This window comes from Gymnoscopelus braueri, assembly GCF_963280865.1.
Source record: "Gymnoscopelus braueri genome assembly, chromosome: 8".
NCBI lineage: Eukaryota > Metazoa > Chordata > Actinopteri > Myctophiformes > Myctophidae > Gymnoscopelus > Gymnoscopelus braueri.
In genome coordinates this window covers 19614613-19629844 of record NC_137609.1, presented here as the reverse complement: position 1 = coordinate 19629844, position 15232 = coordinate 19614613, and positions in this window count along the sequence as shown.

Sequence of the window (15232 nt, the reverse complement as noted above, 5' to 3'; positions counted from 1 at the left end):
ATACCTCAAAGACCAAACTTTGCTAACTTTGTGAATTAGACCGAAACCAGCTTTAGCCCACTCGGGTGGTACTTGTACTGACCCACGGGTTTTCCTCTACTGCAAAAAAAAAAGTTTATATTCTTTCCGCTCCCGCGGCTCTCTTATCTTTTCTTTCTATCTGAAATCAAGTTTTCCTCCTTTGCTTTCCTCGTGTTTAGCCGGCCGGCTAAAGGCTAGTAGGTTAGCTCCATGGAGGCTCCACGTTCGTGCGGACTGGTGCCACGGTGCCGCTTGCTGATCGCCGCGGACGACCCTCACGGGTTTTGCATCTCCTGCCTCGGGCGACGACATGCCTACGAGGCGAAGCACTTCCGTGGTGCTCCAGGAGGTTGCGACGACTGCGCCCGGTTCTCCAGGCGTCGCATCCAGCGCCGTCTGGACAGGGCCGACGAACTGGCCCCAGGCGGCAGCACCGTAGCGGATCCAGCCCGCATGGACACCGGCCCAGGTACCGTGGGTGGTGGCGCCCACCACGTGCGTCCTCATCCCACAATGGGCCCTCCAGCTGCGGGCGGTCCCAGCAGCAACCGCTCGCAGCAACACCTGAGTGCGCCGTCGCAGCAGCTCCAGTCTGCTACACCCTCTGTGCCGCGCAGCACTCCACCGGCCGCCGCAGCTGTGCCCGGTGGGTCCACCCGGGTGCAGCTAGCTAGCGGCGCTACATCCCCCTCTTCCCAGCCGCTCTCTCCGAGGCCGCAGCAGGAGTACCGTGACAGCGGGGCTTCGCCTTCGTTCAGCGACGTCTCCGACGACGGCAGCGCCCACAGCATGGACGAGGGGGCGGAGGAGGGTGAGATACTGTCGTTCCAGGGGGCTGCCGGAGCAGCCGCATCCAGCCCTCGTCAGGACGACGACCTCGGGGCTTCTGGCGGTCAGCTGGGGCCCAGCTGGCCGGACGCCCAGGAGCTGGAATCCGATCCCGCGAGGCGCGACGAGCCGGTCTCGGCTATCATCGACAGAGCCTTGCTCAGATGTGGTCTCATTCGCCCGATGGAGGAGCGTGCATCCTCCACCGGGCAAGAGGACGAGTACCAGGGATTGGCTCCCCAGGATCCGCGCGCGCAGCGGTCCAAGAAAGTCCCGGCCGCGCTGGGCTTCGCCAACGCCCTCATGTCCACCTGGGAGGTCCATTCCGAGCCGCATCGGCTGGGTTTCCCCCTCGAAGTGGTGGACGCGCCAAAGTGGGGGCTCATCGCCTGTCCCCCCATGGACGCCGTCCTGGCCCAGGGCATCATGGACCAGCGTCATCCAGTGGCCCTTACTCCCGAACCGCACTTCACCGATCCCCAGGAAAAGGCGATATCCGTGGCTGTGAAGAAGGCGTACAAGTCAGCAGCGCTGGCGGCGCGCGCGCTGAACATGGTCGCCATTCTCCAGGGCTCGACAGCTAAGCGGCTAGGTGAGCTACAAGAGGCGTGGGGCGACGACGCTGAGGAGCTGGAGGCCCTTCAGCAACTGACCATTAAGGTCACTCGTCACGCCACAGCCTGGGTGGGGAAGGCCATGGCGGACAGCGCGGCGATTGAGAGGGCTCGTTGGCTCGGTCTGGCCGTCTTCCGTCACGAGGTGGTGGACGCAAAGAAAAGCGTCATGGCGCTCCCGCTAAAGCCAGACAACCTCTTCGCTGGAGCGTCGGAGTTCCTCCGAGTCTCCACCGACTCACGAAAGGCCCAGAGGGAAGCCGCGGCGGGGGTTCTGGAGCCAGCCCCTCCTCCGTCTGCGAGACCCCGCAACGAGAGGCCCGCGGGCAGAGGTCGTTCCTCCTCCTCTCGCCGAGGGTCCAACACTTCCCGCTCCTCTTCAGCCCAGGCGAGCTCGCGGGACAGACCGCAGAGCAACGCGGGCAATCGTGGCAGGGCTTCCCCCCGCCAGCCACCCGCCTCTACCAACACAAACACCGTAGGAAGCTCCAGCCGACCTCCACGTCGCAACACAGGAGGGAAGCCTCGTGGCGGGCGGGGTAAGTGACATTGTCTCGCCGGTGCACAGACCGGCTCAGCCCGCTGTTCCGCCGTTCATGTTGGGGAAGAGGACCGTGGCTTTTCAGGCCTCGTTGGACAGAGTCGAGGACGGCTCCACGAGTGCCAAGAAACTTTGTTGTGTTCAGAGTGTGGACGATTTATGTGTGCAGAATGTGGACGTTTTAGTAGTACAGCGCAATGTTTCAGTGAAAAGTGCCCTGTATGTACCGCCTTTTTCTCTGCAAAAGAAAATAAATGCACCGAATGTTACAAACAGTCTCGTTCTTTCACATGGCATAGGGCCTTGGAGCAGAGGGGTCCCCGTCTCGCGGGCCCCTCTGTTCCAGCGCCCTTACTGTATGGGCCAACAAGGCCTGGGGCCCCCGATTTCCGGGGCTCCAGGCATTGCTGGGGGTCCCCATGTGCATGCATTAAATCTGTCGTCTTCCCATAAGCCCAAAGTGCCTGGGGCCCCCGTTTGCCGGGGCTCCAGACACTGCTGGGATACACTCTGTAAATGCATTAAGTCGATACCATCATTCCATGAGCCCACAAGGCCGGGAACACCCGAACCCCGGTGTTCCAGGCATTGTTCGGACAACATCTGTGCATGTTTTGGGTCGTATGAAGGTAATCGGAAAGGTATTATACAAACCGACGCCGCCTTTGTCCACAAGAGGGCGCCAAAGCGCCAGTGGAACAGGGTCACGTCGGTTTTGCCTTTCGCCTCACAGGCTTCCGTCTCACAGGATGCAGCGAAACGCCACTGTGGACCGGAAGTCTTTGAGTCAGACGGAGCGGGCCTCTGTCTCCGCCTTTTTGGAGGGACAGATGCCCCCTCTCTCGCATCGCGTCACGATGGGCGGGCCACGTTCGCTTGTAACGGGCGACAACGCATCCCTTACGGGGAGGAGGGTTTTGTCGCCTCACAGGCTTCCGTCTCCCAGGTTGCAGCAGCACGTCACTGTGAACCGGAAGTACTTGGCTCAGAAAAGGCGGACCTCGGTCCCCGCCATCTTGGAGGGACACTTGCCCCCTTTTTCCATGGAAACAGGCAGCCGGCGCGAGCGGACAAACCGGATGTTGACGTCAGTCACCTCAGGGTTAGCACCGCCGGCGGCGGTAGCAACAGCGTCACTGCTCCCCATGGCAACCGTCCCCATAGCGACGCTCCCACTCTCCGAGCGGCCGGTGACGTCACCGGCCAACCCGCTCGCTCGATGTGTGGAGGAATGGAAGATTTGCAAGCCAAATCCTTGGGTATTACGCACAATACAGAAGGGTTACAGGTTGCAATTTTCCAGAAAACCCCCAATGACGGACAAAGTGTTGTTTTCCAAGGCCACAGGTCCAGCGGCCAGTACTCTGAGGGAGGAGGTTGCCTCCCTTTTGAGCAAAGGCGCTGTCACGGAATTACTTCCGAACCAGAACCGACTGGGTTTCTATTCGAAATATTTTCTGGTGGCAAAGAAGGGGGGGGGGGTGCGACCCATTCTGAACCTGAAGGGTCTCAACAAATACCTCACGGTTTTCCATTTTCGGATGCTGACAACCGCTGCGCTTTTACGCACCGTGCGTCTTGGGGACTGGTGGACGAGTATCGATCTCAAGGATGCTTATTTTCACATTCCAATCTACCCACCGCACAGGAAGTTCCTGCGCTTCGGGTTGGAGGGGAGGGTGTACGAGTACAATGTCCTCCCGTTTGGAATGTCTCTCAGCCCCAGGGTGTTCGTGAAATGCACGGACGCAGCCGTGGCTCCACTGAGGAGGCAGGGGATCCGGTTGTCCACTTACATAGACGACTGGCTCCTGGCGGCGGGCTCGAGAGAGGAGGTGATGCGACACACGCGCGTGGCGGTCGCTCACCTGACGTCCCTAGGTTTCATGATCAACGCCAAAAAGAGCGTACTGGTTCCGTCTCAGCGGACCACCTTCTTAGGGATCCTGCTGGACTCGAACACGCTCATGGCGCGCCTATCCCAGGACAGGGTAGACAGCTTTTTGGCGTGTGTGAGATCTTTCCACGTGGGGCGTCCAGTCAGTTACAGACTGTGTATGCGGGCGGCGGGTCTCATGGCCTCAGCCATACACCTGGTCCGCCTAGGCAGACTCTACATGAGACCTTTCCAGCGGTGGATGTTGGCGCTAGGGATCCCATCCACTATGGGTTCGCGGAAAGTGGTGGTGCCTCCACGGTGCGTGGAGGCTCTCAGACCATGGTCACAGGCGCCCTTTCTGACCGAGGGGGTCAGTGTGGGGGTTGTGACGTCACGGATGGTTATCACCACGGACGCCAGCCTGACGGGATGGGGGGCCGTCCACGAAGGACGCTCGGCCAGAGGGGTGTGGGACTCCAGTCTACGGGAGGCTCACATCAACTATCTGGAACTGATGGCGGTTTTTCTCGCCCTCAAACATTTCGAGGCTCGCATCCGCGGTTGTCACGTCGCTATCAGGACGGACAACACCACGACCATGTGCTATATCAACAGGCAGGGGGGCTTGCACTCCCAAGTGTTGGACAGCCTGGCGTGCAGACTGACGTGTTGGTGCGATTCGCATCTCGCGTCGATTCGAGCTTCACATGTGCCGGGTCTCCTGAACAGCGGGGCGGACTTACTGTCCAGGGGCGAACCCCGGTACGAGGACTGGTCCCTCAAGCCGTCGGTGGCGGACCTGATCTGGGCCAGGTTTGGCCGGGCGCAGGTCGATTTGTTTGCCTCCGAGGAGAACGCGAAGTGTTCTCGCTTTTTCTCGGTGAGGGTGGGGGACCGTTCACTGGGCATGGACGCACTAGCCCACGACTGGCCGGACGAACTGCTGTATGCGTTCCCGCCACTGGACCTGATCCCCTCAACACTGGAGAGGGTGAGACTTCAGGGTCGGTCAGTGCTGCTAGTGGCTCCGGCATGGGGCGTGTGGAGGTCGGAGATAACACCTCTCCTCTACGCCGAGCCTTGGCCCCTCCCGCTGTACAGGGACCTGCTACGGCAGGGAGGGGTCGACATCTTCCACGAGAGACCTCAGGACCTAGACCTGTGGGTTTGGCCCGTGAGAGGCAGACTTTGACTTCGTATGGCCTGCCCCCTGACGTGGTGGCCACCATCCAGGGGGCAAGGGCCCTTTCCACGAGGTCCGCGTACGACGACAGGTGGAACCTGTTCGTGGCATGGTGTCTGAGTCAGTCACCGCCGGTTGAGGCCTTTCGGGCCCCGGTACGCAGCATCCTCATGTTCCTACAGGAAAAATTGAGGCAGGGTCTGGCTTTCTCGACGATTAAGGTGTATCAGGCGGCCATTTCCGCGTGTCACGAAGGTTTCGATGGCATGACGGTTGGCCAACACCCGATGGTGCGGGGGTTCATGAACGGCGCCAGGCGGGCCAGGCCGGTCTCTAGGGCTCTGTTCCCGGCTTGGGACCTGACGGTGGTGCTGGGGGCGCTTTGCCTCCCACCGTTCGAGCCTTTGGAGTCAGCGGATCTGAGGATCGTCAGCCTCAAAACGGTTCTTTTGGTTGCCCTGACTACAGCCAAACGGGTCAGCGACATACATGCGCTCTCGGTGAGTTCGGAGTGTATGAGGTTCGTGGGTGACGACAGTAGGGTTTTGCTTAAGCCAAACTTGGCGTTTGTCCCCAAGAACGGGGTGGTCACCCAGACGCCGGTTGAGCTGGTAGCTTTTCATCCGCCGCCTTTCGCTTCAGCGGAGGATAGGCGGCTACACTGTCTTTGTCCGGTAAGGGCTTTGAGGCTCTACTGCCAGAAGACGGTGGCCGGCCGATCGTCGTCGCAGCTGTTTGTCTCCTTCGGCCCGGGTGGTCAGAGGAAGGCAGTGGCTAAGGCGACGCTTTCTAGATGGATTTTGGATGCCATTAGGCTGGCCTACGTCAGTGGTGGCGTTCCAGTTCCAGAAGGACTGAAGGCTCATTCTACTAGGGGCGTGGCTGCTTCCTGGGCCCTCTCCAGGGGGGTTTCGGTCCAGGAAGTGTGTGCGGCCGCAAACTGGTCGTCACCTTCAACGTTTGCGGCTTTCTATAGCCTGGACGTGGCAGCAGCGTCAGTGGCGCATGCTGTCCTAGGGGTGGCGGCTGTCTCTAGTTAGAATGGGGGAAGCTAGGCTGGTTTGTGTTTTAACCTGCCTTTTTTCTCTTCCCTATCTTCCTTCTCTTGAAGTCCCCTCGGGACCACCTGTGGTAGGTCTCCAGGGGGGAAGGGCCCCTGTTTCCTTGTTTCACTTAAGGAACGGTGTTGTGTCCCCTACCTTCCTTCTCTTAAGTCCCCTCGGGACCACCTGTGGTAGGTTCCCAGGGGAGGAGGGCCCTGTTTCCTTGTTTTCACTTAGGGGACAGACTTGTGTCTGTCCATTAGTTGAATAAGGCAGACTTGGTCTGTCAGGGTCCTTTTATTAACATCATATACCGCACCCTGGCCCGGAGGGCTGGGGCGCCCGTGAGGCCGAAGGTCACGTCCAGGGGGACGGGGCCTTATGGCTAGGGGGCGTGCGGACCTGAGATTCGGTATGGCTATAAGCCCAGGGGGGTTTATGCATCCCATAGTGAGTATGTTACGGAGAATTAGACAAGAAACTCAGGGTGTAACCCCGGTTTCTTTAGAATTCGGAGTAACATACTCACCTAACACCCCTGTTTGTGTGCATCTGCATGCAGGAAGCGTGTTAAAGAGGATGAGCCACGTCACGCAAGAGGTTTTATACCTCTTCCGGTTTACCGGACACGTGACATACCCTTCTCAGCCAATGAATGGCCCGGGAGTTTATGGTATGTAGCTCTGCATCACGCCAGGAGGCGCTGATATCCCATAGTGAGTATGTTACTCCGAATTCTAAAGAAACCGGGGTTACATCCGTAACCCTGAGTTGTGTGTCATTTGGCATATTGTTGAATATATGTGGCATTACAATACAGGTTTGTACCATTTGCGAGGCCAGTGGTTGCAGATGTGCCTTCAACCCAGTCATCATCCAACACTGTATTTGACATGTAAAGCAGTGTTAATAACATCATGTTTAGCAATATCAAATTGTATGGATGCATTGCTGACATATTTTTGGACATATGCACTTGGACTTATGTACCAGAAGTCAGAGTCGTATTGACAAATTCTCTGCTTCTTTGAAGTTCTTCTTCAACCTTTCGACATTTTTCTTTCACTTCAGCTAGTTCTCTGGATGTTTTCTTTTGTACTGACTGTTGAATCTGAAGTACTTTCGTCAAACGTTCATGTTTGTTTATAGCCAGGATAGCATCATTGCCCAGGTTAAATACTTCCCGCACCAGATCTTCCTTGTTGCAATGTGGGTCACCGCACGCATACTGGTAGGGGTAAAGGAAGACATGCATAGGCAGTTGTTAGTGGAATAGTGTAAGCAATAACAGGCATCTTAAAACGTGAGTATTGGCAAATGTGTATTGGACTTACCACTGCAAGGATGTATCGGTTGCGCAAACCAGCTGCCTCTGCAGAGATGCCCGCAGCCATCTTTTGCGGAGATCCCATATTTATAATCGTTTGAGAAAAAAAACAGTTTGCCAAAACCTTCACGTCAAAAGTCCTCAAGCCAGCAATGTTGTTGATGTGTGTTATGTGGTGGTTCATTCTTGAAGCTTATATACTCTACCTGTTTTAGCCTGGTTCCAGACGAATCTGCCATTGCAAAAAAAAAATTGCCCTTGGCAGATTAGGTCTGGCCCCTCTCAATAGAGATTTTATTTCTCTCCCTCCGAAGTTGTGAGGGGCCAATCGGGGTGGGTTTATCACCAGGGGCATTTTTTTAATTTGCCCCTCGGAAATGCAAGTTCCACACAGAGATTCCAGACTAATATCTACGCAGTGATATTAGTCTGGCCATGCCAGGCTATACCTGTTTGGCTTTATTGATTGCACCTGATCATGTCATTGTCAGGCTGTATGACCTCCCACTACTGCAATCAGTTCCACCTGCTACTTATTTCAAGAAGAAGAACAGAAGAACACAATGTTTTTTTTTGTATTGTACTGCAATGTAGAAATACTTGGTTACAAGTAAACGTCCGGAATTGTAAATGTACTTGGGTAAAAGTACAAAAGTATTGGTATCAAAATGTACTGAAAGTACCAAAAGTAAAAGTATTCATTGTGCAGAATGTCCCATTTGAAGAAAAGTACTCATCATACAATACCGCATACCGTAAATCCTCTAATTAATAGTGACCTATTCAAGTAAAAACCATCTCTGTGTTAATGACTGGGGCGCCGTTGAAATAAGCAATTTAAAGCCTCCCTTCTATTACAAGCCTCTTTTTTTAAAGTCTTAAGGGGGCGCTAGACACATCTCTAGCCTCTATGGCTACTATGCCTGCCATCGGTTCAAATCACCGTGACACAGAGTAATATATATAGGTTTAGCAGCTCTGTGCTTTTGATTGATTGAATATTTTATTAGGCAAAAAATGTAAAACAGCACAGTTACATTTAAAATACTTTGTCTAACAGGTCCGTTCATAAAAGTCCTTGCGGACTTGTTTCCAATGAGGGCCTTGGTATTCAATTCATAGGCATATATAGTGGCACCACAGCTCAAATATCATTACAAAATAAACAGCAAAAAAATAACACTATGTACAACAAAAAAAATAAAAAAGAGGGGAAAAAATATATGTACAAGAACAGGGGGGGGTTCAGTGATTTCTGGACTCCCTCCTTGCGGTCCAGCGCAACTTCAGCCACGGTTCTGGAGACGTGCTGGGCGTGTGTTTCTGAATGAAGACACACTAGACACACCGGCTGTTGACATTCCAGGCAGAAGAGCTTGAGTTTCTCGGCGTGCAGACTGCAGAGATCCTCTGACATTTGGAAGCTCTCTGGTGTCTCTCCTGTGTGACAGTTTCACACAGGTTCTTCAGAGCCAGGTTGCAGGGTGGATTATACGTCGGCGACGTTTCCTTACAAACTGGACATTGCGTTATCATCTTTTCTCTCCACCATCTCTGCAGACAGGCTTTACAGAAGCTGTGGCTACACGACAGGACAACAGGATCTTTAAAGATGTCATGACATACCGGACAGAAGAAATCCTCTTCTGAAAAAGAAAACGTTGTAGACATATTTTGTCTTTCTTTGAGTGAAGCCACAAACAGTCTGCTCAAGACCGGAAATCAGCCAGTCAGTGGTAAACCTCCCTCCTCTAGAATGTTCCCTGAAGTTGACTTTCACTGTGAATTGTGGTTCTTCTTGTTGAAGTTCATTCAGCTGGTAGAGTCAGTCAGCAGTGGTTTGGGTCAGTAGTATTCCCTCCTGTAGCTTTGGATGGAAAGACAGTCTGTCCTCCCTCACTGGAAGTTGAAGTTGTGCTGCGTGTGTGTGTGTGTGTGTGTGTGTGTGTGGGGGGGGGGGGGTTAGCAGCTCTGTAGCCTGAGGCTAAGATGCAGTAGTGTAAGGAGCGTTGATTGCCTTCGGGAGGGGAGGTGCTGCGAGGGCCGAGGGGAGGCGGGTGCTGCGAATGACGGGCCGTCTCCCCATTGGCTTAAACGGGGAAGTGTCCCCATTGGCTTAAAGTAGTGAAGGACAGCCAGGACAGCCAATGACAAATAGGTGTCGCAGAGCCAAATAGGTGTCGCGGAGCCAAATAGGTGTCACGGATGACGATGTCTGTCTCTCTGTAGACCCGGCGCTCTTCGAGCACCCGGTAAAAATAATGAAGGTTTTCACAGCTGTAAGATACGGGCACTTCAGAGTGCAATTAAAACCTCAGTTTTAATTTAACTCGGAGTATAAAAATGTAACCAAATGGACACACTTCGTCGGCCAGGTAGTGTTACAATGTATCTGACGTAGCATCACAGACGGTTGAATGCTATGTTGACTTTGGAAGTAATTTGGAGAATAAACAATAAATGTTAATGGGCTACAATCAATTATGTGTTTGAAGAAGAATTATTAGAGACAACGTTAAAGCACTTTATAATGTGCTATAATATGTATTTGACTGCTTGTGTTAAGCAAGTTGAGAACTCAACAAACCAAACCGAAAGTGCAGGTGACATAAAGTGCTGCATCACAAGCATCACACCATGATAACACAACGATCGTAACAGAAGTATTACAATGTGGATCATACAGAAAGCCACAGAACAATCACAACACAAAAACAAACCTTGTTTAGGCCTACTCAAGGTGCACCTAGCAGCACTAGCATCCCTACATCATCCCAGGTATGCTCCTTTTCCCCTGTACTCCAAAACTCTTCGCAGAGAATGACCGATCTACATGCTCACAATGCGCATTGCAACAGGTTGTGGGCTTGTAGATTGGCTATTTCCGCTGAATGTCTGCCCAGGAATGGGGACGCTAGGTTTCCTGTGGTGGTGCGGGTCATCCTCTCAGTCAGCATATATGGCCATAAACGGGACAACGACTGACAGATACAGAGATCTCCATATATGCCCTAAAACGGACAAGGAATGACACATAGAGATGAGCACTGGTGCAACATAGCTGTGAGGTGGACGCGGCCCGAACTTCTATTCCAATGACTCCCCACCCCTTCGTTTTCATGGGCTTATGCTCGTGTGCTTTGATTGGTCCAGGCAGCCGTAGGCTAGTCATGGCGGCGCCTAAAAAAACGCTTATACCACTCTATTGAGTCCTGACATCAGAAAGTGACACTTCATTAAGTTTTAATATATTTTAGACCAACGTAAACATGTCCAATATGTGATCATATAATGCCATGCTATCAACAGTGTTGTGCAGTAACGAATTAAAAATAATATATTACTGTAATATTATTACTTTTCCCAGTAACGAGTAAAGTAAGGTATTATTCTGCCAGAACAGTAATATAATACCATATTACTCGGTCAAAAAAGGACTCGCTACTCGTTACTGATGACTAGCGTCTTTTTTTTTTGTTCATTCATTCATTTAATATGTACTCTCTCTCCGTCTCTCGTAGAGGCAAGTTCTCGCATCATGCAAAAATAGAGCAGATCTACAAGCTATCAACCTACGTCAACAGAGATGCTTTTTAGCTTGCAGATCAGTTCTTTTTTAGCACGCAGCTTGCGCACAGTTATGACGTAGTGCATGACCCGTATGCGACTGCTGCGTCGTGTATTTCTCCGACGTTTTATAACTTCAAAAAGCTCTCAAACTTCTATTTTGAGGCACGGAATTTACTTAAAAGATATCGTTCGGATAGAATGTAGTTGTTTAACTTCATATATGTGGTCAATTAATCATGACAGAGCCCATTTAAAAATAAAAATTCAGAGAACCGGCAGGGGCGGACAGTGACACGCATTGTATCCGAATAAAGTAACCTATTTTCGGCATGGCCCTTTCAGAAGTCCCCCTGCGTCACTTGTCTGGTGGTCGGGGAAACGAACTGCTGATGAGGAGAGGAAACGGTGTTCCTCTCCTCTATATCATTGGTTCTCAAAGTGGGGTCCGGGGACCCCCAGGGGTCCTTGAGGGAGTTCCAGGGGGTCCCCAGCTAAATGATAGATTAGGCACCAAATGGACCCTTATGGGTCTCTAACTCTGAGAGTGTACAAATGGAACCAAATGGACCCTAACAACGGGTCCATTTGGTTCCATTTGTACACTCTGAGTTAAACTGACATAGATTTTACAATTTAAATTGCGGTCCAAGTGATAGAAATGCCATTAAATGGGGGTCTGTAGCCCTAATGCATGTCAAACTGGGGGTCCTTGAAATTAAAATGGTTGAGAATCACTGCTAGAGCCGTAACAAATCTTCTCTTATGGGGGTCCCTGGCATATCTTTTGAAATGGGGGTCCGGGGGCTAATAAGTGTCAATTTGGGGGTCCTTGACATGAAAAAGTTTGAGAACCACTGCTCTATATCTCCTCTCCTCTCTCCTCCCCCCTTGCACTTTGGCTAATTAATATTGACTGGTGTAAGATATGTTGAAAAGGTTAAGAAATGTTCAGGCAGTCAGCCAGTGTGTGCAGTTCAGATTGATGTTGTTCCTGTAAGGATAATTATTGTTCCAATTCCAAATATGGAATTTGCAGCAGCAAAATACTTAAAAGGATAAAGACTGTTGACTGTTTTCTATTGTTCCATTAAATTGGATTCAGTTCTAAAAGGCTAAAAACTGTACACGTCTTTTCTTTTGCGAGGGGGCGCGGGGAAAGTAATATAAAGTAATATGTAATATATTACCCTTGATTCCAAGTAATAAGTAATATAATATTATTACTTTTCAAAGGAGTAATAAGTAACATATTACTCTCCTAAGTAATATAAACCAACACTGGCTATCAAATAACGTCCGTTTTTAAATCTCGGCCAACGGTGGGGGGTGTTGGCTTTGTAGTCTGTAGAGTATTGCTATGCATCCCATGCTCTATATTATCCCATGTCTATAATGCATTATCTGTATTTTTATAATTATACATTGTTATAAGATTATAATTTTAAGACTGTATAATACCCATGCTTTATGGAAATAATCTTATCACATGAAGCATTCTATGACTTATAAGGTTATGTATCTATTAAATAATATTTCATAATTCTGGACGTTTTTTTTTGCAAGGATCATGGTGTATTCTAATTATAGTTATAATACATTATAATCTTATGTACCATTATAATAAATGTGTAATTGTAATAAAGCAATAGGAGAATATTAATGCAACACAGAGATCCTGGCAGCTGTGTGTTAAGGTCAAATTAAAATCAAAACGGTCTCTTTTTATGTATGTGTGTGATTATTTCAAGACAAAATGGACTACACACACGATCAATAAAGGTCTATCCAAGTCAACTTCAATAAACAGTACAAACTTTATTAAAGAACTTAATTCAAAACATTAATAAAGAAGCAACACAACACTTGAAATGCAAAATGTGCAACAATTGGAGATCTCTGTATCTGTCAGTCGTTGTCCCGTTTATGGCTTGGCAGGAGCGCCGGGTGACGGTGGCTTGTCTGCACCCGACACCTTGGTCTTTTCTTTCAGCATCACAACTCTGCCCTACCTCTGGGTGGTCTCCTTTTGCTGACTCAACACCTGGCTGTTGTGACCAGCAGATCGGAGATTGGAACACTTTTTGGTAAAAACTCTTAAAACACAAATGATTATATATTATTATTACAAGTGAAATATCAAAGCAATACGGTGCTTTGCCTTGTTTGAGAAATGGACATTGTGAGGACAATTTTCCTGGATGAGAATTGGCTGTGTTTATGGTTAAAGAATTAGGGAAAGATTCAGGCTGTGATTAGTGTAGACTAGAGCCTGTTAAAATACATTTGCAGTGTTTTTTTAGTTTTTTTTTCAACATGTGACAATGTATTGCTTTGCATAAGCATGGTTATTTTGTTGTTTTTCTTTTCTTTTCCCTGAATTACTTTTCTAATAATATAGCTTCCCACATGTATTAACCAATGTGAGGCTTACTGTTTTTTGTGGTCCACAAAGCACTGTGCTACAACAACAATGGTAATAATAACTAAGAACTAAGATGAGGTAATTATAAATATTAAAGAAGCCTACAGCAGTATCCACATCAGCATAGCATAATAAGGGCAGGGATCAAAGGGTATAAAATGTATAGTATATACTAATTATATATCCTTTGATCATTTAATGTGCAATGAGGCATATACAGTAAATGTGCAATACGGCATAGCCGTGTAGCATGGAGTGAATATTTGGTGACTTAATTACTAAATATTATTCAACTGTTGATCAAGATTATTATTTTCTTAGTTTTCAGTTCAAGGTGTGTTTATCAGTTGTGATTTTTTTGTGATTCTTTTTTTTTCTCTTAAATTTTTATCCCACGATTTTGTAACCCTTTTTTCACCTGGTGCCAATTTTCTAAGTGATCCTGGGCGCTACACTCCCCCCCCCCCCCCCCCCCACCAGCCTAGGGAGCCCAGGGCTGAGCTCATGCCTCCTTCAATGCATGAGCCAACTGACCTTCTTGTCACCTGACAGGGGGGAGTTTCCCCGGTAGGACGTAGCGCGTGGAAGGAACGCGTTATTCCAACCAGTTCCCTTCCCCCTCCATTGTTGCAAAAACAATTATAAGGGATTGCGATTCACCAAACCCACAAAGGATTTTAGGATACTTACATGAAGCCAGGTGGACTGCTGTATGCGGCAGGCGCAGTATCTGCAGACAGCTCAGTCACAGGCTCGTCAACACAGAGTAGGCCCTTTCACCAACCCCACCTAGGGTATGGGCGCTGATGACGCGGAGGAGAAGACACGCCCACAGCGTCCCCGGATTATTATTTTTTGTTTGTTTGCTCATTATCTTATATTATGTTGGATTTGTGTAAAAAAAACTAAATTTGTTTACTAATTTAGTTATTAAAGGAGTAGTTCACCCCCAAAATGACTTTTTTTCTATTGATTACTCACCCCATGGAGCCTTGAATTCATGGATTTATTTTTGTTTTTGTCGCATTCCTTCCTTTATTATTTGATTATAATAAATTTAGCCCCATTGATTCCGGTAGGAGACACAAATGCATTTGTGTCTCCTACCGGAATCAATGGGGACAAATTTATTATAATCAAATTATTGTCTTAGGAATGCCACAAAAACAAAAATAAATCCATGAAATCAAGGCTTCATGGGGTGTGTAATTGATAGAAAATAAGTCATTTTTTGGGTGAACTCCTCCTTTAATATGTTAGATTCATGTAACGTGTACATTTAACCACTTAAACCCTCAACACTTAGTAAACTTGACCTGCTCTTTTTTTCCCTCTACACCAAACCTCTTTCCTTTGCTGAAAAGTGAACAAGTGAGCTTGTAGATCTGCTTTTTTCAGCGAATGTTCCCCCCAGAATAGGGATGCTAGGGTTCAAGTGGTTAATGTAAAAACAAAAATAAATTCCTTTCACACAAACATTTGGTGGGCCCCCTATAGTGTCCGACCCCAGACACCCTATTGAAGACCCATAGTCTAGTAAGCTGTAAGTACAATGTTAACTGTCGTTGTGGAGGACTGTTTCCCTGTCGCGTCCGGCTGGAGGCGTTTGCCCTGTGGGCAACTTCAGGGGACTTCACCGCTCACGGTAGCCTACCGCCTGCATACAGCTAGTCTCTACAAGTGGTTTGTGAGTACTGTGAGTGACAAACATTGGATTACAATATTACTCACCTAAACAAAGACTGGGATTTCAATTATTGCACTCATCTTATGTGGATATGTGCACCAACTGGGCCCCAACAAA